This window comes from Salvelinus sp. IW2-2015, linkage group LG3 (genome assembly GCF_002910315.2).
Source record: "Salvelinus sp. IW2-2015 linkage group LG3, ASM291031v2, whole genome shotgun sequence".
Lineage (NCBI taxonomy): Eukaryota > Metazoa > Chordata > Actinopteri > Salmoniformes > Salmonidae > Salvelinus > Salvelinus sp. IW2-2015.
Genome location: NC_036840.1, coordinates 10,943,077 through 10,967,444, shown reverse-complemented (window position 1 = coordinate 10,967,444; position 24,368 = coordinate 10,943,077). Strand labels below are relative to the sequence as shown.

At 41.8% G+C, this 24,368-nt stretch overlaps 1 pseudogene; it reads left to right on the top strand.

Moving 5' to 3' along the window:
* The first annotated feature begins 10,682 nt into the window (after nucleotides 1-10,682).
* On the top strand, nucleotides 10,683-23,492 carry LOC139023427 (piggyBac transposable element-derived protein 4-like; annotated as a pseudogene).
* Nucleotides 23,493-24,368: the final 876 nt, after the last annotated feature.

Here is a 24,368-nt window from a genome sequence, read left to right as displayed (position 1 = left end):
GAGAGAGGGAGCACACAAGGGAGCTTCGGAAGATTTGAGAACCAAAACAATGAGCGTGCTTGTGTGAGGAAGAAAGCCAATTACGGCTGTTGGCACTCATAGGATGTGCGAAGAATAATGTCACATGGACTCTTGTCAATCATGGGGATAGCAAGAATCCAACGTTATCCTTATCAGGTGGAGTTTCTCAGCACATGCATAAAAAAAATCTCATTAGCCTAGGCAGCCGATAGTGCATGCTAGATCTGCACTATCGTCTAGGATTGATGTGCATTCCCAGTAATATGCTCGTGTACTCCGTGGCCCGGCTCTTACATAAAACATCCTCGATTCAGGCTGCAATGGCATAATTTCCCTCCTTAACTACCTTGAAAGGGGAGAAGGCTGTAAAAAAACTGCAAAAATATCTGTACTGTCTGAATAAAACAACTTTCCACAACTATTGGATGTCTATTTGGATGTCTGACAATGTGGGACACACTGCGTTCAGCCAAGGGTGTGCAACATCCTAAATTGTCTGAAAATGCGAAAATGGTGGTGGAAAATTGTGTTTTACTCACAGTACACATATATTTCCAGTTTTTTTTGTTGCCTTTTCGCTGTTAAAGCTAGTTAAGGAGGGAAATGATGCCATTGATGCCTTACCTCTCTTATCCTACATCATTTGCACATGCTGTATATAGATTTTCCTACTGTATTATTGATTGTATGTTTGTTTATTCCATGTGTAACTCTGTGTTGTTGTATGTGTCGAACTGCTTTGCTTTATCTTGGCCAGGTCGCAGTTGCAAATGAGAACTTGTTCTCAACTAGCCGACCTGGTTAAATAAAGGTGAAATAAATAAAAAAAGCCTGAATCATGAATGGTTTATGTACGAACAGATCGAGAAGCATTAAACATTTATGGCAATTTAGCTAGCTAGCTTGCACTTGCTAGGTAATTGTCCAATTTAGCTAGCTTGCTGTTGCTAGCTAATTTGTCCTGGGATATAAGCATTGAGTTGCTATTTTACCTAAAATGCACAAGGTCCTCTACTCCGACAATTAATCCACACATTAAACGGTCAATCAAATAATTTCTAGTCATCTCTCCTCCTTCCAGGCTTTTTCTTCTTTGAATTTATATGGTGATTGACATCTAAACTTTCATAGTATTACCACGATGACCGACAACACAGTTCGTCTTTCAATCACCCACGTGGGTATAACCAATGAGGAGATGGCACGTGGGTATCTGCTTCTATAAACCAATGAGGAGATGGGAGAGGCAGGACTTGCACCGCGATCTGCATCACAAATAGAACTGACTTCTATTTTAGCCCTTGGCAACGCAGACGGTCATTGACGCGCGCAAGCAGTGTGGGTGCAATAATTTAATAATATAGATTTCTTAATTTATTTTGCAATGCGTGCGCGAGCGGTGTATTCAGGGTATTAGATGATAGTGCAGATCTGGTGCGCACTATCGGCTGCCTGGATAATTACTGTAGATTGATGCCAATGTTCAGCCAATTGCTCATACTGCACCCCACTGGGCACACAAAGTTTAGTTTTGACTTACATTTGGTTGTTGTCAAACGTGAATTCAACGTGAAACGTCACCATGTCATTGGATTTTGGTTAAAAGTTGGGTGAAAAAAAAGACAAAATTCCCTTACTTGAATTACTTTTTTTCAAATCCAATCAGTTTTACAAGTTGATTCAACATCATTTTATTACGTGGAAACAACATTGATTCAAATAGTTTTTGCCCAGTGCATCTCATCTGTATAGACTCAATGGAGCACCAGCTGTTTGATATGATTTCTCTCCCAGTATCTTTCAAGTGGAGTACATAACTTGTGGTCGCTATTGAAAATAAGCAATTATATCCTTGGACAAACGTTCCCTGAGAATAGAAATGGTCCTCTTACTCATGTCTTTAATTGAGACGCCAAACACTGGCAATCAGGCTGTGCAAATGATCAATTAAATCAGTACATAGAGTTCATGTCTGTATTGAAGGCACTAAAGGTACAGGTGTACGTTCCTGTATGTACACGTCCTTCATGTGACAGTAAACAGTGCAGCCGGAAAGTATTCAGACCCCTTGACTTTTTCCACATTTTAACATTACAGCCTAATTCTAAAATTGATTACATACATTTTTTTCCTCATCAATCTACACACAATACCCCATAATGATCAAGCAAAAACAGGTTTAGAAAATGTTGCAAATGTATAAAAAGTAAAAACTGAAATATGTTTTGTTGAAACAACCTTTGGCAGCGATTACAGCCTTGGGTATGACACCACAAGCTTGGCATAAATGTATTTGTGAAGTTTCTCCCAATCCTCTCTGCAGATCCTCTCAAGCTCTGTCAGGTTGGATGGGGAGTGTTGCCACACAGCTAATTCAGGTCTCTCCAGAAAGGTTAGCCCGGGTTCAAGTCCGGGCTCTGGCTGGGCCACTCAAGGACATTCAGAGACGTCCCAAAGCCAATCCAGTCCATTGTCTTGGCTATGTGCTTAGGGTTGTTGTCCTGTTGGAAGTCTGAGATCATGAGCGCTATGGAGCAGTTTTTTAAAATGAAGGATCTCTCTGTACTTTGCTCCATTCATCAATGCCTAGTTCCTGTGTAGTCTCTCAGTCCCTGCTGCTGAAAAACATCCTCTTGGTGCTTCCAAACTTCTTCCAATGAAGAATGATGGAGACCACTGTGTTCTTGGGTACCTTCAACACTGCAAAAATGTTTTGGTACCCCTCCAGATCTGTGCCTCGACACAATCCTGTCTCGGCACTCAACTGACAACTACTTTGTCCGCATGGCTTGGTTTTTGCTCTGACATGCACTGTCAACTGTGGGACCTTATAAAGACAGGTGTGTGCCTTTCCAAATCATGTACAATCAATTTAATTTACCACAGGTGGACTACAATGAAGTTGTAGAAACATCTCAAGGCTAATCAATGGAAACAGGATGCACCTGAGCTCAATTTCGAGTCTCGTAGAAAAGGGTCTGAATACATATATTTCAGTTTATTTTTATTTTTATACATTTGCAAAAAAAATATATATATATGTTTTCGCTTTGTCGTAATGGGGTATTGTGTGTAGATTGTTGAGAAAAAAATATATTTACTCAATTTTAGAATAAGGTTGTAACGTAACAAAATGTGGAAAAAGTGAAGGGGTCTGAATACTTTCCAAAAGCACTGTATACAAGTCTGAAACCCCCTGGATGTGACCCCACTCCGTTTCATCTCCAAACTGCCTCTACTCTAACCTTCCTTCTGGTGCTGACTGCTCAAGCCAATGAACTACCTTGCCTGCCATGATCGTCCATCTATTGTCACGTTTTTTTTAAGGGCATGTCATTTTTTCCTGCATAAAGCTCTTTCAGATTGTATCGAAAAGCGCTATAAAAGTGTAAGAAATGATTATTACTATAGCTGTGTAAATGGAAGGAACCAGTATGTTCCCACCACCACTAATACATCACACCAAGATAATAGCTTTTATTTTGATTCCGTCAGACCTTGTGAGTGCATTTCTAAACCCCAAGATTATGGGCAAAAAACAACCCAATTTGTATTATTTGGTAAACCAGCGCTTGGCTAAATAGTTATTTTGACCCAGTCAGTTGGGTCCTGCGAATAACCCAACATGTTGGGTTTTTGGGATTACCCAAACATCAGTTAATTTAACAATCAACTGGGTAGTTTTTCCATCTGATGCTGGGTTGACCAAGCAGCTGGGTCTTTTGTAATATAATCTTCAGGCTATTTTCAGGAGGGGCATGGCTTTCAGCTAGAGCTGTCCATCATGTTACATTTATATTGTGCAAATGCAATTTTCCTTCTTTTTTTTTGTACACATTCTTCTATAAGATTTAGATTATTTATTGCATATTATAATAAGGTACAGTAAACCCCCTTATTGCCTCCCAACAATGTGATTTACATATGCTGTCAAGGAACTAATCCACTTCTGTAAGTGTCATTGAAGCTACAAATATGTCAATGTTCAACCTTCACATGCAATAACTATACAACGGAACAGATGAACAGGAATGACATTTACTCTCAATGCCTTGCCCCTAGTAAACTACACCTCCAGTATTCTGATCTGACCCGCTGGGTCATATCTCAAAAAACCAGCACCAATAACCCAGCACACAGCATCAATAACCCAGAGTTTTTAAAGAAAACAACCCAACTAAGTGACCCAACGCCAGCAACCCAGAAGTTGGGTCAACCAAACAACCCAGCATTTTTTTTGACTGTACCATCATGCACTGCACTGAAAAACAACAGACTGTTGCTGCTACGTCACATCAATAAATGTTTTCCTACGTGTCATTCATTTATCTATATATCGCTCCAGCGACTGAGGGACATTTCATGTCAGGGTTTGCCTCAAACACTCCAGGAATAAATTGAATGGGAGGCAGAGGAACAAACGCACAGTCACATAAAGTTGACAGGCGAGAGTTGTGACAAACATGCAGAACAAAGGGATGAAATCTATTATGGAAGTAGGAAAGAGGTTGTATGAGGACGCCCTATGTGCAAAATCCTAATAGGTCGTCTGTAGCGACAATGTTTGATGTAGTCGTTTCTAACTGCCTTCGCAAGAGGATATTTGCACTCACTTGGAAATGGTAAACATGATCAATATGATCGTCAAGAGGGCAGGCAAACATCAAGAACGTGTTTTTTTGCAGAGGAACACAAACAAAAACGCAAGTGATAATTACAACCAATTGCTAAAGTGTTTCTGTTTGGTCACAGTTTTTTTTTGTAACACACTGTTTGTCGATGTCTGTCTAGATGTCTTTTTATATCTCGTGCAAATGTTGCTTCTTCTTGCACTTCATAATTGCTATGCACAGAGGGGAAACAGAGGCTTTGTTTGCTGTTGTGCTGCATGCATGTAGATCAATTCCTCTCCCACTCGAACCCCTTTGATAATTGCAGAGAGTAGATGGTGTGTTTACAGTTACAACTTTGCCAGCTCTGAGAGTGAGAGAGAGAGAGAGAGAGAGAGAGAGAGACGCCTTGTACGGCTATAGGAAAGAAACTAAAATGGCTAGAAGGAAAAAAGGAAGCTTATTGACAAATGCAAGGTCAGATATGATTGGGGGGGAAATCAATAGTTTTAAAAATGAGAGATGGAGCACAGAAAAAGCCCTTCAAAGTGTCGAATTCGATAAAAGTTGGCGTCGGGATATTTCACTTTTGTGAATTTAGGTGCAGAGACTGCAGACCTCCAGGCAACCCTTTGGATCCCCCCATTCAAAGGACTGAGCTTATTGAGTCAAAGGGAATCTGTTAAGCCATGTTTAAATCCCCTTAAGATGTGGTTGATGTGTAGATGGCCAGATCTGATATTCAGTTAGATGGCAAAATAATCGCTCATGACTGGAGCATTTCCTTGACAGATTAGACATCTGGAGCCTTTCTTCGCAATGCCTTCAAAGGTTTGACTTCAACGACTGAGAGTGCGAAAAGGGTCTAGTAAGGGAAATATTATTAGCCTTTACATATTCGAGGAGGCCAAATTCCAATCGGCTCCTCTACACTTGGGATATCATGGCGGCTGGTTGTTTAGCGGGCCCTCGAGGAGTGTCACCCGCAAAGTGACAGAGTGAGGGATCCGCAAGCATAGCAATGAACTGAGTACTTCTGCAAAGAGGGTAAAGAGGGGCAATTTCTGGAATGATGGGTGCCGGAGATGATGCCCAATATGCTTCAACTCCTCTAAATTTACGGCCTCTGTGGCACCCTGTAAACAGCTGGGGGGGAAAAACTGGGCCCTTTCTGTGTCTCTTTTTTTTTCTCTTGCTATGTCCTTGAGAGAACAGATTTTTATATTTCTCCAGAGATACAGCATATTTAACTATAGTGCAGGCATTGTTTGGTTGCCAATACTGCAATTTTTACCCGTTCATCTATCAACCGGTGACAGAGCCTGAATAGAGATTTATGCTAGTCCCAGGGTTATGAGCAATCATATTGGCAGGTTTAAGGCTGATAGTATGAGAAGTGTGGTGATGCCAGTAGCACCACTACTGAGTAGGGATGTGTTTGTGGCTAGTTGGTAATGGATTAACCTTTAAAGATTAAGGTACATGGAGAAGGGTGGAAGCGGAATGCAAGAGGTTCGGTACAAAAGAGGTGGTGGATTTATTTACAAAAATAATAAAGAATAAATGTAAAGAATTAAATGTAAAATAAGAATGTAAAGAATGTACATGTAAAGTAAGAAACAAAGTAAGAATAAACATATTCAAAAGTCTCCACAGCCTCAGGACAAACTACTAACCAACCAAGAGTCTGGGCTAAATGCCAAGCTAAATACATTTACAAAGAACTACCCAGCTTGTACTAAATCATTACTGTAGGTAAGTAGAGGGTAGGCTACACCACCGGAAGTATAGAGTAAATGCTTTTAAACATGATCACACAATAGGTTTTTAACATTGGTTTAACACAACATCAATGTCATAATAATAGAGCTCAATACATGATTCAATATTTATACTGCAGCAGATCTTTCAACATAATAATCAATATTATCCACAGAGGTTTTTCCTATTTTGTTGCATTACAACCTGTAATTTAAGTGGATTTATATTTGCATTTCATGTAATGGAAATACACAAAATAGTCCAAATTGGTAAAGTGAAATGAAAAAAAGAACTTGTTTCAAAAAATTCTAAAACAAAAAATATTAAAGAGTGGTGCGCGCATATGTATTCACCCCCTTTGCTATGAAGCCTCTAAATAAGATCTGGTGCAACCAATTACCTTCAGAAGTCACATAATTAGTTAAATAAAGTCCACCTGTGTGCAATCTAAGTGTCACATGATCTGTCACATGATCTCAGTATATATACACCTGTTCTGAAAGSCCCCAGAGTCTGCAACACCACCAAGCAAGGGGCACCACCCAGCAAGCGGCACCATGAAGACCTCCAAACAGGTCAGGTACAAAGTTGTGGAGAAGTACAGATCAGGGTTGGGTTATAAAAAAAAATATCCGAAACTTTGAACATCCCACAGAGCACCATTAAATCCATTATTAAAAAATTGAAAGAATATGGCACCACAACAAACCTGCCAAGAGAGTGCCGCCCACCAAAACTCACGGACCAGGCAAGGAGGGCATTAATCAGAGAGGCAACAAAGAGACCAAAGACAACCCTGAAGGAGCTGCAAAGTTCCACAGTGGAGATTAGAGTATCTGTCCATAGGACCACTTTAAGCTGTACACTCCAGAGAGCTGGGCTTTATGGAAGAGTGGCCAGAGAAAAGCCATTGCTTAAAACCTTTTCTCAATAGGGGGTGCTGTTTACACTTTGAATATTTTTCGTTCCCAGATTAAACTGCCTCGTACTCAATTCTTGCTCGTACAATATGCATATTATTATTACTATTGGATAGAAAACACTCTCTAGTTTCTAAAACCGTTTGAATTATTTMTCTGAGTGAAACAGAACWCATTCTRCAGCWCACTTCCTGTCAAGAAGTGAGATTTCTGAAATTGAGGTCTCTGTTCCAGGGTCGGTTTATAAATTCCCTTATAAGCTATGGGGCTACATGCACTGCATACGCCTTCCCCTAGATGTCAGTAAGCGGTGAGACTTTGAATGGAGCGGATAGCACCATCTGGGGGAGTATAAAACCTCTTGGAACGGAAGTACCGACCTTTTCGACGAGGTGCCTGACGCAGGAGGGAAACCGGCATAGCGTCTTCAAAAGCTTTCGGTTTAGCAGTTCTATATCTCCGGCTCTGATTTAATTTGTTTTTTGTCTTAAAAACTTCATAAGGTAGTTAATTTAAACCGACTTATAGCAGTTTATAGCAGTTTATTGCGATTTTCTGGAGTTTCTTTGTCAGGCGTTATCACGAGTTGGGCACCTCTCCGGTACATCGGCGTTAGCAGCTAATTTCTACAGGAGTAGAGGACATCTTTCAACCAAAAGACGATTGTTCTGGACAAAGGACCACTTGCCCAAGATTCTGATGGAAGATCATCCAAAAGTAAGAGCTATTTATGATGTTAATTCGTATATCTGTGGAAAGATGTAAAATTATTAGTCCGCCATTGATTTAGGCATGGTCTCGCTGTAACGCACGCTGAATGTCGAGTAACGTTAATTTAAAAAATCTAACACAGCGGTTGCATTAAGAACTAATGTGTCTTTCATTTGCTGTCCAACCTGTATTTTTTTTGTCAAGTTTACGATTAGTTATCGATTAGATTAGGTGCCTCTCCAAGATGGCGCCGGCCAGATTGCCTGAAATGTTGCTACTAATCACATTGTATAACCACGATTTGTGCTGCTAAATATGCACATTTTCGAACAAAACCTATATGCATTGTGTAATATGATGTTACAGGACTGTCATCTGATGAAGTATATCAAGGTTAGTCAAAAATTATATATCTTTTGCTGGATTGTTACGATCGCTAACCTTTGCTACTGGTAAACGGCTTGTGTTTCCGGCTATTGTGGTAAGCTAATATAATGCAAAATTGTGTTTTCGCTGTAAAACACTTAAAAAATCTGAAATATTGGCTGGATTCACAAGATGTTGGTCTTTCATTTGCTGTACGCTGTGTATTTTTCAGAAATGTTTTATGATGAGTATTTCGGTATTTGACGTTGGTCTCTGTAATTATTCTGGCTGCTTCTGCACTATTTCAGATTGCAGCTGCAATGTAGAACTGTGATTTATACCTGAAATATGCACATTTTTCGAAAAAAACATATGGTATACAATAAATATGTTATCAGACTGTCATCTGATGAAGTTGTTTCTTGGTTAGTGGCTATATATATCTTTATTTGGTCGAAATTGTGATAGCTACCTATGCAGGAAAAAAATGGTGGGAAAAAAAAGTTGTGTCTTTTGCTATCGTGGTTAGCTAATAGATTTACATATTGTGTCTTCCCTGTAAAACATTTTAAAAATCAGAAATGATGGCTGGATTCACAAGATGTGTATCTTTCATCTGGTGTCTTGGACTTGTGATTTAATGATATTTAGATGCTAGTATTTACATGTGACGCTATGCTAGGCTATGCTAGTCAGCTTTTTTACTGTGGGGGGTGCTCCCGGATCCGGGATTGGGACCAATTAGAAGTTAATGAAAAAAATAAGCAAACACATTTGGTGTTCGCCAAAAGGCATGTGGGAGACTCTTTGGCCATCAGGGAACATGCTATGTCTGGCGCAAACCCAACACCTCTCATCACCCCGAGAACACCATCCCCATAGTGAAGCTTGGTGGTGGCAGCATCATGCTTTGGGGATTTCTTTCATCGCAGGGACTGGGAAACTGGTCAGAATTGAAGGAATGATGGATGGTGCTAAATACAGGGAAATTCTTGAGGGAAATCTGTTTCAGTCTTCCAGAGATTTGAGACTGGGATGACAATGACCCTAGCAGGACAATGGCAGGACAATGACCCTAAGCATACTGCTAAAGCAACACATTGAGTGGTTTAAGGGGAAACATTTCAATGTTTTGGAATGGCCTAGTCAAAGCCCAGACCTCAATCCAATTGAGAATCTGTGGTATGACTTAAAGCTTGTGTACATCAGCAGAACCCATCCAACTTGAAGGAGCTGGAGCAGTTTTGCCTTAAAGAATAGGCAAAAATCCCAGTGGCTAGATGTGCCAAGCTTATAGAGACATACCCCAAGAGACTTGCAGCTGTACTTGCTGCAAAAGGTATTGACTTGGGGCGTGAATAGTTATTCACACTCAAGTTCTGTTTTTTTGTCTAATTTCTTGTTTGTTTCACAATAAAAAATATTTTGCATCTTCAAAGTGGTAGGCTTGTTGTGTAAATCAAATGATACAACCCCCCAAAAAGATCAATTTTAATTCCAGGTTGTAAGGCAACAAAATAGGAAAAATGCCAAGGGGGTGAATACTTTCGCAAGCCACTGTACGGCACTAGGTCTTCTCTTTAAACTTGACGTGCCCTCTTGCACTCCCGTTTGGGCAACCAGGCAGGAAGTGAGACACTTTGTCTCGCCGCTTTGTAAGTAAACTTGAGAAGGGGGTAGCTGGTGCTCAATATGGCGACTGGAGGATGGGCGAGTGGGTGTATTGTAATCAAAATAGTGGGTGTGTGAAAAGGAGTGGGTTTGTCGAAAGAAAAGGGTGGGAAAGAGTGGGTGTGTCAAACGCTCTGCTAAAGGTTTCGATTGAGCAAAAAAATATATCATTCAGTTTCTTACAACGCAACTACCATATATTGAGTTACCATACCACGAGAGTTTGGACTTCTGTTTTGAAGCCAGAGGATGAGTCTGAGTCGTGTTTCACTGTTAGTTTTACACAAATAATTGTACATTTTTCCGTTAAACTGACAGTTTTTTTAATTAAAAATACTGATGATGAGTGTACTGTTGCTTCATGCGTTGTATGTGTGTTCTTACTGTGACTGTCACCCTGATACTAGGTAGATACTTCCCACGCCGTTGCCGGACAGTAGTGCTTGACAAGCGGGAGCAAAGGGCAGTGTGTCCCGCTGTTGTTGACGTTCATGCCCTCCCCGTTGAGTAGACTCTATTTGCATGTATCAAGGTGACATCTAGATGGTTATTGATATTAGTTATTTATTGTGTGGGCTGCAATCCTACTTGAAATAAAATGATGAGAGAGAAAAAAACAGCCATGTTAGCTAGTGCAGGTGACAAGACCCGTGGTACCCAGTATGAGGCTTCTTACTGGGTATCATGGTCAGGTCTCAGGTCGACAAGCATGTCCATAAACCAACAGTGCGCTGATCGCCAGCTTGCCGACTTGTCGTGGAGCCCAATCAGCAACGCAAAACGGTCTTGAGTGGCAATAAATCTGCCAAATTAGCTTATTCACTTTTCATACAACCACTATTTTCGACACACCCACACGTCCATACTCCGGTCGCTATATTGGGCTGCAGCTATCCATACTGTCACGACCGTCGTCTGGAGAAGGAGAGGAGGACCAAGGTGCAGCGTGGTAAGTGTTCATTATTTTAATTAAAATATGAAACACTTGACAAAACAACGAAAACGATAAACGAACAGTCCTGTAAGGTGAACACACAAAACAGAAAACAACCACCCACAAACACAGGTGGGAACAGGCTACCTAAGTATGATTCTCAATCAGAGACAACGATAGACAGCTGCCTCTGATTGAGAACCATACCAGGCCAAACACACAGAAATACAAAACAACATAGAACACCAGACATAGAATGCCCACCCAAACTCACGCCCTGACCAACCAAAATAGAGACATAAAAAGGATCTATACGGTCAGGGCGTGACACGTACTTGGTAATCTTCAGCATAGGAATAGCAAAGACAACATTCTGTTAGTTACAGCATGCCTTTTGCTATGTAAATATCATTGTGGGTTTACCAATAAAGTTACCATATGGTTGTTAACATGATCATCGTTGTCTGTCATCTTTTAGCATTATGAATTCGATTTGGGCTATATGTAACTTTCAATGAGAGTGCCGCAGGGCAGCCAATGCACAGTTGGGCTCGTAGCAATGTTTGGAATGCATGGTTTTGTTGGGTAATTGGGACTCGTGAAAAGGTAGGGGACAACCTTTTCACAAGAAGGTAAGAATTTGCTGTTTTTTCATTGGACTGGTGGTTAGAAAATAATCATGGATGTTTGGAATTCTACACTGTGCTTTACAGTAGATCGAATCCAATTACATTACAGTAAGTTCATCAATTGCTGTAGTGTAATCTCGTAAACCCAATATTAGGTTCACACTCCCATACCACCATACCCAACCAGGTCTCAGAGCATTTCGTATTATTCTGTTTAAATCTGAGACAGTCAATTAGTATGTATGGTATGTATTCATTTGTGGATGTCCATGATATGTGGAACGAATTTGCAAAATGTGTTATATGTTACAAATTTTCAAAATGTACAAAATGTTATGAATTTGCAAGACGTATGATATGCTACGAATTATATCTAGCTCGCTAACGTTAGCTAGGCTATGGGTTAGGGCTATGGGTTAAGTTTATGGTTAAGTTTAGGGGGTTAGTTTAAAGGGTTAAGGTTAGGGGAAGAGTTAGCAAAAAGGGTTAATGTTAGGGTTAGGCCAAGGGTTAGTTAAAAGGGTTAAGGTTAGGGTTAGGGCAAGGGTTAGCTAACATGCTAAGTAGTTGCAAAGTAGCTCAAAAATAGTGAGTAGTTGAAAAGTTGCTAAAATGCCAAAGTTGTCTGTGATGAGATTTGAACTTCCAACCTTTAAGTTGCTAGACATTCGCATTGTATGCCTATCCATCCACCCACCCTATTTTTGTCTTATGTAACCATACCAAAAGTAACATACCATACTAAATGGAGAATCCGGATTTACGTACAGAATAATACGAATAGTTCAGGTTGCCATACCAGGAGAGGGATATTTGGTCTAAAGAAAACAACACTACTACGCAATACATTATACTGAGGTATTTGTTACAGCTGGCTTTGACTGCCACACTTAATTCGTAGTTGGTTAGTAGAATGAAAGGGTAGAGTATAACCTAGTCCTATGTTAGGCAGCTTAAATTACTGTAGGTGAATACTTGGAATCCCTCACACAAAGCAGCATGCGATGCTCTCTGAAAACTGTAAAGTACTGTAGAACCATGTGTAATTTGTCCGGAGGCAGACTCAGAATGCCCGTAGGGACCCAGAAGGGTATAACCCCGGAGATCACAGCCGTCTTGGCAACAGCAGGAGAGCGTGGCTGCACATCTTGTTCTCTGACCTTGTGGGAAATCTTTTCATCTGCATATTGTGCCGTCAACCTTACAGACCCCACATCGATGTAGCTGTAGGGGTTTAGGGTTGTTAGTTGGATCATCTCGAGGCCAGGAGACTGTACCAGGGCAACAAGGAAACAAAGGTCCTAAAAACAGAGTCACAACAGGGAGTATGTACTGGAGGCTTGTTCAATCTGTTATGTGAAGAAACCGTTTTTTGTTGTTGTTGTTGCATTGTCTGCTGAAACAGTGTGTGTATGTGTGCACGTTTGTGCTTGTGTACGTGTGTAAACGTGGGCGCTGTGTGTATGTGTGTGTGTGTACATGCTCTGTGTGTACCATATACACACAGCTTACAGCATTATCCGCTGCACTACGGATCAGGAGCTGATCGCTCTGCCCACACAGGTTTAGTGAAAGTACCCTTCCTATATACTGTGTCAGCAAAATGTATACAGKTTCAGAACTTTTGTGAAACAGCACATTTGAAAAATACACTACCGTCCACAAGTTTGGGGTCACTTAGAAATGTCCTTGTTTTTGAAAGAAAAGCACTTTTTTTTTTGTCCCAGGTATCTCCGGTTCTGACACCCGGATCTGACATCAGCTCCGAAACAGAAACAAAACAAATAACACCCTTAGGTGAGGTGTTATTCTGTAACGATGTGCGCTGAGAGTCGAGAAGCGAGTCCAGGGAGTGAGTGTTTTCATAAACATATACAACATAATACAAAATAGGAAAAACAGACAACGCACAGAGATGACACAGAAATAATTAATAACAGAGGCGGGAGAGGGAGCACACGTGACAAGATAGAAATCAACACTGGTTGGTCTTCAGAAATAGATGGGAGGGCTTGAAAGTAGCTGAAGGATGGGACTAAAAACAAAYAAAATATAACTATTGTAAAATATATTGTGTCCGTAAAATGTATATGGTATATATAAGCTGGAAGTAGAAGTTTAAGTGTTGTTGACCATTARTTTACTCCATTTAGGGGAAAATAATACTAATAATAATAAACAACAACAAAAAAGCACCCTCTCTCTGAGGGAACTGATCCGAGGAGAGAGGATGAGGGGGCAGACGGGTTAGACAGGACTGGCTGCAAGGTACCTTTCAGTCCACTGCACACCAAGTGCCCAACGAGCAATGCCGACCTTTCATGAAATGCACAATAAAATCTTTAAATGCCATTTCAAGGCTACTGAACGCAAGATAAATGGCCTGGAATAGCCTTTTACATGCAGCCCGGTGTCCTCCAATACTTAACAACATTAGGAGAGAGATGAAGAACATGTCTAAATGGCCCAGACTGCAATATAACCCCATGAACAAATCATGGCCATAAGGAGTTCACTGCTACATGACAATGTGACATTTTGAAAACAATCCTCATTATCTTTTCTTATCTCAAAAGTGGATAGTGTTTATTTAGAGTATCGGATTGATACTGTCTTCGCTGATTATTAAAATGGAAATTGTGACTAGTTTCTTAAATTAAAGCCAAGTGTGTGTGTGTGTGTTATTGGACTGAGCCAACTCTTACTCAAAGCTGCCTGCCTACGATCAATAATTCATATTATATTATTAGGATTTTAATAAAACACAAAGCCATCTTGCCCTTTTGAAAGAGACCCCCATATTCAACTAGTTTAGATGTAATTAAATGAAGAAGTATAATATGTTTTATTGTCACATACACCAAATAGGTGCGGTGAAATGTGTTGTTTTACAGGGTCAGCCATAGTAGTACGATGCCCCTGCAACAAATGATGGTTAAGTGGCTTGCTCAAGGGCACATCAACAGAATTCTCACCTTGTCAGCTTGGGTATTYAAACCAACAACCTTTCGATTACTGGCCCAATGCTCTAACCGATAGGCTACCTGCCACCCTAAATCTGTCTGATAGCGCAGGCTTTCATAGAGACTGTACTATATAAAAAAAWGTTTGCTTATTCCGCACTTTCAAAATACCTTGACTTAAAGGTTTGGTTTAAAACTGGAACACCCAAAATAGGGTTTGTATAAGTTTCCAAACCTTCTGCTATCCTTTCTGCTAACATAACCATGTTTTCCTAGTTTAGTTTTTTCTTTCTGTTGTTAGCAAGGTCAATTACAAGAACACCATCATCTATTGATAATCTGCACAATGTCTCAAATCTCGACAAGCACCGGGTCAGCCTTTTGTCGTGGCACATGGTTTGTGAATGTGTGTTGAAAGGTAGCATGGGGAACAGAAACACAGCCTTTTCCCCGAAATGTTTGAATAACGGATTTCAAAAGGGTAAGCAAAGTGGACCAGTGCTTTGAGTATGCCCAGGCTTCAAGCTACCATAGTGGCCTAACAACACATGATACAGGATGCAGCCAGGCATACTACTGTCTGAAGCCTTGTACATCGGACCTGTGGAAACCTCAGGTGGCAGACAGTGCTTCCCCTTCTCCAATCACACAATCTCTGTCTACTTTGACAAAGATAAAGAATGATTTAACTGTCTTTCTGCTGAGAAGATGGCTATTCAATATTTGACCACTAGTGGCCATGCTGCTATAATCATTTTATATTGACATCAAAAGTGTTATTGTAGTAGAATAGTGGCTAAGACTTTTGTTGTTTCTGACGGTAGATGGAAAAAATGTCAAAATGATTCAGTGTTTCCTTATTTTGGAATCTTTCAGAAGTTGAAATTAACTTCCCTGGATAAAACATGGACCTAAAATGCTAATGTATCCTATTTTAGTATTTCTTATACATATATTTCATATATGGATAGTATTATATGTACACTACACGTTACGCACCACACACACAACACACACACACACACACACACACACACACACACACACACACACACACAACACACACACACACACACACACACACACACACACACACACACACACACACACACACACACACACAACACACACAACACACACCACACACAACACTTTATTAACATTTATGCATGGGGCGGCTGATATAAAGTGCATTAATTATTTAAAGTAGTTGTAGAGAAAAATCTGGATTACTCCATGAATCAAGAGCACAATGGAATACTATTTATGTACGCAGTTTAAGTATTTACACCAACAGTTGAGCATTGCAGTTGAACTGATTTGCTCTGGTAAATAATGTAACTAGAGGAAATGCATGATTAATAAGCAGTTTAACGTTTGGTTACATCAACACTCCCTTAATGTGTTTGTCTGCGTTTACCCTTTATGCCTCTCAACACAACCCAATGCATTGRACTGAGGAAACACGTGKGTTTTTGTGACCCCATATGCATCACAAAGACGCTTCATTTTCTTCTCATCATCTCATCATCTGAATCTGACCTGGTGAGAGTTTGTTTGATACGCAGACTGAAAAGTCCGCTTGGTATGAGTCCACACAATAACATTTTGGGCTACTATCAATTGTGGTCCCTTGCAGGCTAGCACAAGCACGCCGGTTCTATAAACAAGTCTCAGGAAAGATGACTTGGTGGCATTTTCACCTGCAGAGGGAAGGATAGGAAGAGGGAATAAGAGAGAGGAAAGAGAGGGGAAAGTATTCTCCGTCCCTTGACGGTATCAAATCAGCGTTGTCAACCAGGGTGAAAACACCCAGAGGTATCTGTGTGAATCACTGATTATTTCCTCACCATTGACTCTTTCTGTTTGATGGTTATTTAGCATGCCTCTCTTTATGCCTGACTCCCTGTGCCTCATCAGCACATCACCACTTCAATGTACCATCCCTTCTTAAGGGAGCCAATCAGATCACTCCGGTTGTCTAACTGTCCATCCCGGGGTGACAATTCCTTGTAGGTGTCAGACATTACCTTAAATGTAACATATCTCTAATTAAACACAGTGACCAGTGGTATTTGAATAATTTGATTCAACCATTTTATATTCAGTACAGCAACGGCCAGCTGACTTTCCGTGTCTCCCAAAACAATGTAATCTTCCTCGGGATGGAATGGATTAATACTGACTGTCTGCCACTGGCGCAGCCGAGATGGAGGAATTATATGAGCCGCGAGAAAAACCCCATTCTAAAGCTCCCACCACTTATTCCCGCAACGGAAAGATAGTTTATCACATTCTAAATCAGCCCCATCTCTCTAGGCTCTCTGAGCTAGCTTCCTCCTCAGCTCCCCTTACATCCTCATAAGCCAGTACACATGGCAGACTTGGCCTTTCCCATCTGCTGGTGCTGAGTTGTGCCTCTCTGCTTTGACCAGGCTTATACCCACTTCATTAATACAACAAATGTTACGTTCTCTCGAGGCGCTATTCGATTCAATACCTTAACTGCCTCTACTCAATTCCTCTCCTACGGCGTCGTGCATCTTGATATGTGAAGGAACATTAGCTGACTGACGTGCACAGTAACATTTAAATGGCAAGTCCATTTATTCGTGAAATGCCCGTCACTTAGTCCCACAGGGTTGTCACTAATGGAGGAAGTACAATCAGTTCTCTGGTTAAGCTGACATTAAAACRTGCCCTGGTGGTGATAATAACACAAGTAGCCACCGGCCCCCTGTCTGAGAGGATGATTTAAACATTAATAGTCCAGCAAGCCACCAATTCAATTTGGACCTTGATTTTACAGCTAAAAAATTTATTTTCAAAATGTTCAAATCACTCCACATTTCCCATCATGAATTATGTACAGCCATTGTCTAACTATTTGAGGTTTAGGCAGCGTTTCTAAAAACACACTTCAGTGGAGGAGCCAATTCTAAAATGAAAACAGGGCCTGTGAAGTTCGCCATGGGCCCTGTTGATATTTTGTTGTGCAAATTGCCAAGTTAACTTCCCACACATTAAACAGTGGGCTATAATTATCTCAGTGACTCAGAACCCCAAAATGAGCAAAGTTCTCATTTAAGACTGACCTGTAGTTCAAGTACAGACTTTTGTTGAAACTGGCATGAGGACACTCTGCTAAATTGATGTGGTAGACAACAATGCTCAACAGTACCTTGGGAGAAGACTACGTACACAAAAAAAGGGTTCCAAAGGGGTTCTTCGGCTGTCCCCATAGGATAACCCTGTTTGGTTCTAGGTAGAACCCTTTGAAGAAAGGGTTCTACCTGAAACCCAAAAGGGTTCTTCAAAGGGTTGGAAACAGCTGAAGACCATTTTAGGTTCTAGATAGCACATTTTTTTCCTAGTGTGTAGATAAATGTTAAACTACAAGACAGAGCAGGCAAACATACACTGAGTGTACAAAACATCAAGAACAGCTGCTCTGACCAGGTGAATCCAGGTGAAAGCTATCATCCCTTATTGATGTCACTTGTTAAAAATCCACTTCAATCAGTGTCGACGAAGGGGAGGAGATGAACAATATTTAAGCCTGGAGATAATTGAGGCATGGATTGTGTATGTGTGCCATTCAGAGGGTGAATGGGCAAGACAAAGGATTTAAGTGCCTTTGAACGGGGTATGGTAATAGATGCCAGGCGCAGCGGTTTGTGTCAAGAACTGCAATGATGCTGGGTTTATTCACGCTTAACAGTTTCTTGTGTGTATCAAGAATGGTCCACCACCCAAAGGATATCCTGCCAACTTGACACAACTGTGGCTATGGGAAGCATTGGAGTCAACATGGGCCTGTTGCATCCCTGTTGAACGTTTCTCGACACCTTGTAGAGTCCATGCYTCGATGAATCGAGGGTGTTCAACGCAATATTAGGAACATTAGGAAACATGTTGTTAATGTGTTGTACACTCTGTATTTGTAAAGACATATTAAGGGTAAAAATAAGGGTAAAAAATTACCCACCACTACGTTTAACAGCAGAGAAAACCCTCTAAATTATATTTTTTCAACTTAAAATTTGATGACTTTTCCTAGAGTGACCCCAACATTAGAAAAAGTGAAACATTACCTTTGTTCATATTTCCATGAAAACTGTACACCACTCAGTGTACAAAGATTGTCTTAGGGTCATTTTTGACCCGGCAGTTATAAAATAATTTAGACACCACAAAAAGCACAAAGACACAAACACACAACAATGAGAAATTGAGATTATGTGTGCTACTAATTTAAAAACGTTCTTGTGCATGTGCAGAATCTCCCCTCCACGACCCCACACATGACTCAAATTCACAGATAAAATAAAAACAATTGCAGACAAAATAAACATTTCTTGAAAGCATTGCTTAATAATGGGGGAATGCAGTCAGAGGCTATAAAGGTGCTGCAGATGACAGTCCCCCCAGTTCTCTCTTTACTGAAGCCATGAGTGCACATTTCAGTGGCCAACAGGTCGTAGATCAGATTTTTTCAGATGTCCAGGAGGAACAAGAGAACAATGATTTAGAAGAGGAGGAGGTATCTGAAGAAGATCCCCCAAGCTGAAAGAGAGACATTTTTGTCAAAGAAAAGCAAAATATCATGGTCCTTGTAACCATATGACAACCAGGGCAAAATGTCATAAGGATGACCCCAGGGACTACAAGACATGCAGTTTCCCATGCTCAGGTCATCGCCTCAACATTCTACATGTTCATCACACCAGCCATCGAAAAAAATCATCCTGGATTTTTTTTTTCATCCTGGAGATGACAAATTTGGAGGGTTTCTATAAATATGGAGACAACTGGAAAAGGATGGATGAGATTGACCTGCGTGCCTACATAGGGCTGCTAATCTTAACTGGTGTGTACAGGTCCTGAGGCGAGGCTACATGTAGTCTCTTGGATGCAGAGAGTGGAAGGGCGATTTTCCGTACCACGATGCCCCTGAAAGTCTTTCACACTTTCTCAAGAACGCTACGATTTGATAACAGTGAGTCAAGACCTGCAAGACGTGTGAGAGACAAACTGGCGGCCATAAGAGAGGTCTGGGARAAGTGGGTGGAGYGTCTGCCATACCTCTACAACCCTGGGCCTGAAGTAACAGTGGATGAGCAACTGGTTCCATTCAGAGGTACATTTTTATTTTCATATCCGTAATGTAAGTGATTTTCACTGTTCATTTTATTATGTATTGTTGTAATATCATTGAATTATGTAATATTTTTCTGTGACACTGATACTAATTACTGATAGTAATCTCTTTTGTCAAAAGGTCGCTGTCCTTTCCAGCAGTATATGCCCAGCAACCCAGCAAAGTATGGCATCAAGATATGGATGGCCTGTGACGTACAATCCAGCTACGCTTGGAAGATGCAAGTCTACACAGGGAAGCCGACCAGTGGAGGCCCGGAGAAGAACCAGGGGATGCGGATTGTGCTTTATGTGACAGATGGACTGAAGGGGCAAAATGTCACGTGTGACAATTTCTTCACTTCTTATGAACTCAGCCAGCAGCTCCTGAAGAGGAAGATCACCATGGTTGGCACAGTTAGACAGAACAAGCCTGCGCACCCCCCTGCACTCCTCGCAACAAGGGGGAGAGAAGCCTTCTCATCAAAGTTTGCCTTCACCCCCAGCACCACTCTAGTTTCTTACCTCCCAAAGAGGAACAAGAATGTGGTCCTCCTGAGCACACTGCACAAAACAGCTGAGATAAGTGATCGGGAGGACAGGAAGCCAGCCATCATCCTGGACTACAACGACAACAAAGGAGGCGTGGACAACCTGGACAAGGTGATTGGAACTTACAGCTGCAGGAGGATGACTGCCCGCTGTCCCCWGGTCATCTTCTATAATATCATTGATGTGTCCTCATACACAATGCCTTCGTGATATGGAACAAGCTCAGCCCTACCTGTGTCACACCCTGATCTGTTTCACCTGTCYTTGGGATTGTCTCCACTCMCTCCAGGTGTCGCTTATTATCCCCRGTGTATATATCCCTGTGTTTCCTGTTTTTCTGTGCCAGTTCGTCTTGTTTGCCAGTCAACCAGCGTATTTCCTTGCTCCTATTTTTTCCCAGTCTCTTTTGGTTCTATTCCTCCTGGTTTCAACCCTTGCCTGTCCTGACTCCGAACCCCCCTGCCTGATCACTCTGCCTGTTCTGTCTTCAAGCCTGCCTATCCCCTTGTACTGTTTGGACTCGGATCTGGTTACTGGACCCCTGCCTGGCCTGACCTCGAGACTGCCCTTCGTCTGGTACTGTTTTGGACTCTGACCCGGTTTATGAACTCTCTCTTGTCCCCGACCTACCTTTTGCCTACCCCTTGGATGAATAAATATCAGAGCTCAACCATCTGCTTCCTGTGTCTGCATTTGGGTCTCGCCTTGTGTCCGTATAACCTGGATGCCTGATAAGCGAAACAAGAGGAGGGAGTTCCTGGAGTAGCTGGGAAAGGCACTTGTAACCCCACACATTCAAAGAAGGGAGCGCCTCCCCCGAACAGCAGCCTATGCAGTGCTTGTGAAAGCTGTTCAGGGGGCTGAATCTAGTCCTGATCCACATGAGGCAGGCAAGAGGGGGAGATGYCAATTCTGCYCCCAAAAGAAGGACTGTAAAACAAATACTATGTGCTGTACATGTGAGAAATACAACTGCATAGTCCATGCGCACACACTTGCATACTGTCMTACATGTGCTAATTAGAGTTGACTGATTTATGTTCTTCACGTTTTTGTTTTGTATCTATCTTATTTTATTCTTATTGTTGTTCTTTATACACCTTGTGGGTAGTGGCAATGGTTAAAAAAATGGGAGAAGACTAGTATTTTGTAGTTATACAAGTGCTAGCTCTTGCTAAAAAATGTATGTTTACACCTATGCAGTACCTTTAGCAATAATAATAACAATAATAATAAACCTCTACTTTAGTAAAGATAACAAGTATGACAGGTGGGTTGTAATAATAACGAGTGTTCACTGATTAAATGCAGTCTTTCTGTATTGTGAAGAGGGGAAAAGCCAGATATTCACAAAGTTTGTGATGAATGACAGGTTGTGTCTTCATGCAAAATAGATTTGGGGTTTAAAATTCAATTAAGCTGCTTTATTTTAGGGGTTTAGTGAAGGCGGGTCATTTTTGACCCTTAGGACAAGGGGAGTATACAGAATGTTAAGACTACACAAGGGTTAAATAACAAATGTTATTGTTACATGGTTCCGCGGTGACTTTTTTGAGATGACAGATATTTTGATACATTATTGCAGAGCGTGTTCAGAACTGCAGTACGTGAAAAGACTGCTTTTCACTCTTCAGTTCTCCCCGGCTTTTGTAGTTTCTGACAGGAGAGTGACAGGTTGAGAATAGAGTGGGCACAGCTTAAAAAATAACACCAGTGACCAAAAAGTCTGTGAAAAGTAATGGGAAGAATTTGACAACAATTGTTGGGGTTTAACTGCAATTCTAGAATCTAGAACCTAAAACGTTTTTTGGCTTTTCGTCCCAATAGGAGAACCTATCGAAGAACCCTTTTTGGTTTCCRGTTGAGCCCTTTTGTGAACCCAAAAGAGTTCTACGTGGAACCAAAAAAGGGTTCTACCTGGAATCAAAAAGGAGACAACAGAAGAACCCTTTTGGAATCCTTTATTCTAAGAGTGTAGTTAACCTAACCTGATCTTGGTAAAAAATATGTAGGCATACAACTTGTGTAAGCCTAGACCCACAACTATACAGCGTTTTAAACTTGTATCATCACTTCCTACAGGCTATTGGTGAGAATGAGATTTGCTGTGATGGAAAGAGTATGGCTTGATTAAGGTCCAGCACAAAAGAGGAATGACATCCCTTTGCCTAAGAAAAGCTCCAATTATGGAACAATTTCATCCGAAATGGGAGCACCAATCTCCCTGAAGTGTGGGATATTGTGAACACATAAACCCAGGTTGGATTTCATGCGAATTTACTAATTTCTMAGGGACGGTCGACGGGAAGGGGGGATATGAGAGAGAGAGGGGACTCCAGTAACCCTCCTTGTGCCAAAAGCCTATCAGCGGCCTGGCCTCCCCCTTGTGTTCTCGTAAACACAGAGTGAGGGAGTGAGCGGCCGAAGCCCTGCCTTGTCAGCTGTCTAATCTCTTGGCGCGCCCAAGCGTGATATCCCCTTCTCTGACATACTGTCAGCCCTCTCTCCTCTCCACTCACCATACCTACACAGCGAACAGCACAGTAGCTGCTTGGCAATGACTAAGAAATCGGTACAATTAAATCCACCCCCCTAAAAGATTCTACCTGCTCTCTCCATCGCCTCCACTGAGGACCCTCCTGAAGACCTGGGTTTATTCCCGTGACAACCAGGATTTGGCTGCCCGTTCTTGTCCCTTGTGCGCCACAATGCCGGGGGTCCTCTGCCAGCCAATGATGCACGGTTCCACATCATTCCACACCTCATGATGCCTAGCTGCAAAGCCCAGACTGGGGATGAGGGCTCTTTGGCAGGAAGGCAAGCAGCCAGCCAGTGTATTAACCCACCTCTCATTCTCTCTGTCACTCTGTCTTTGTCTTTCCGCCTCTTGCTCTCACTCTCAATCCCCCTCTCTCACTCCCCCCCTCTCTCTCCCCCTCTCTCTCTTTCTCTCACACACTCTCTCTCTCTCTCTCGCTCTCTCTCACACACTCTCTCTCTGCATCTCCAGCATTCTACTGATCAACAACACTCCCTGTCATCCCCAGAGAGGCAGCCACAGAAGCCCTTCCTTTTTCATGCACTGTTAGCCTGGCTGGGGCTCCAACACTGACTCCAGCCTGTGTGACCACCGTTAACCCCCCCCTAGCCCCACAGAGACCAACACAGCCTCTAGAGCTCTTCAGTGGGGAATCGATAGAGAAAATGTGCCCTGAAAGTCCAAGCATTTGAAGTACAGTATTGTTGTATTGTTAGATTCCACAGTAGCTTTTTTAAATTGGAGACATACATTTTTTTTATGTACCCAAGAAGGCAAAGATAACTGAACTAAATGACTATCGCCCCCTAGCACTCACGTCTGTCATCATGAGATGCTTTGAGATACTAGTCAAGGATCTTATCACCTCCACCTTACCTGCCACCCTAGCTAGACCCACTTCAGTTTGCATACTGCCCCAACAGGTCCACAGACAATGTAATTGCCATCCCACTGCACACTGCCCTATCCCAGCTGAACAAGAGGAATACCTATGTAAGAATGCTGTTCATTGACTACAGCTCAGCATTCAACACCATAGTACTTTCCAAGCTCATCATTAAGCTTGAGGACCTGGGTCTCAACCCCGCCCTGTGCAATTGGGTCCTGGACTTTCTGACGGGCCGTCCCCAGGTGGTGAATGTAGGAAACAACATCTCCACTTCGCTGATCCTCAACACTGGGTCCCAACAAGAGTGCGTGCTCAGCCCCCTCCTGCACTCCCCGTTYACCCATGACTTCACGGCCATGCACGCCTCCAACTCAATCATCAAGTTTGCAGACAAAGTCCACTACTACAGTAGTGGGCTTGATTACCAACAACGATGAGACAGCCTACAGGGAGGAGGTGAGGGTCAGGAAAACAACCTCTCACTCAACGTCAACAAAACAAAGGAGATGATCGTGGACTTCAGGAAACAGCAGAGGGAGCAACCCTCTATCCAAATTGACGGGACAGCAGTGGAGAAGGTGTAAAGTTTTAAGTTCCTCGGTGTACACATCACGGACAAACTGAAATGGTCCACCCACACAGACAGTGTGGTGAAGAAGGCGC